General features: G+C 34.7%; 1 protein-coding gene across 1 annotated transcript in view; it reads left to right on the top strand.

Annotated features, from left to right (window-relative positions):
• The window catches only part of MRPS14 (mitochondrial ribosomal protein S14), a 33,336-nt gene that overhangs the window by 13,412 nt on the left and 19,498 nt on the right, over window positions 1-426 (top strand). The window lies entirely within an intron of this gene.

Raw genomic sequence — 426 nt, 5'->3', positions numbered from 1 at the left:
TTCTAGTTCTGTGAAAAATGCCATTGGTAGTTTGATAGGGATTGCATTGAATCTGTAGATTGCTTTGGGTAGTATAGTCATTTTCACAATGTTGATTCTTCCAATCCAAGAACATGGTATATCTCTCCATCTATTGGTATCATCTTTAATGTCTTTCGTCAGTGTCTTATAATTTTCTGCATGCAGGTCTTTTGTCTCCTTAGGTAGGCTTATTCCTAGATATTTTATTTTTTTGTTGTTGCAGTGGTAAATGGGAGTGTTCTTAATTTCTCTTTCTCAGAGTTTTCATCATTAGTGTGTAAGAATGCCAGAGATTTCTGTGCATTAATTTTGTATCCTGCTACTTTACCAAATTCATTGATTAGCCCTAGTAGTTTTCTGGTAGCATCCTTAGGATTCTCTATGTATAGTATCATGTCATCTGCA

Source organism: Physeter macrocephalus, chromosome 4, assembly GCF_002837175.3.
Source record: "Physeter macrocephalus isolate SW-GA chromosome 4, ASM283717v5, whole genome shotgun sequence".
Lineage (NCBI taxonomy): Eukaryota > Metazoa > Chordata > Mammalia > Artiodactyla > Physeteridae > Physeter > Physeter macrocephalus.
The sequence above is the reverse complement of the archived record's forward strand: the minus strand, read 5'-3'. Positions and strand labels throughout refer to the sequence as shown.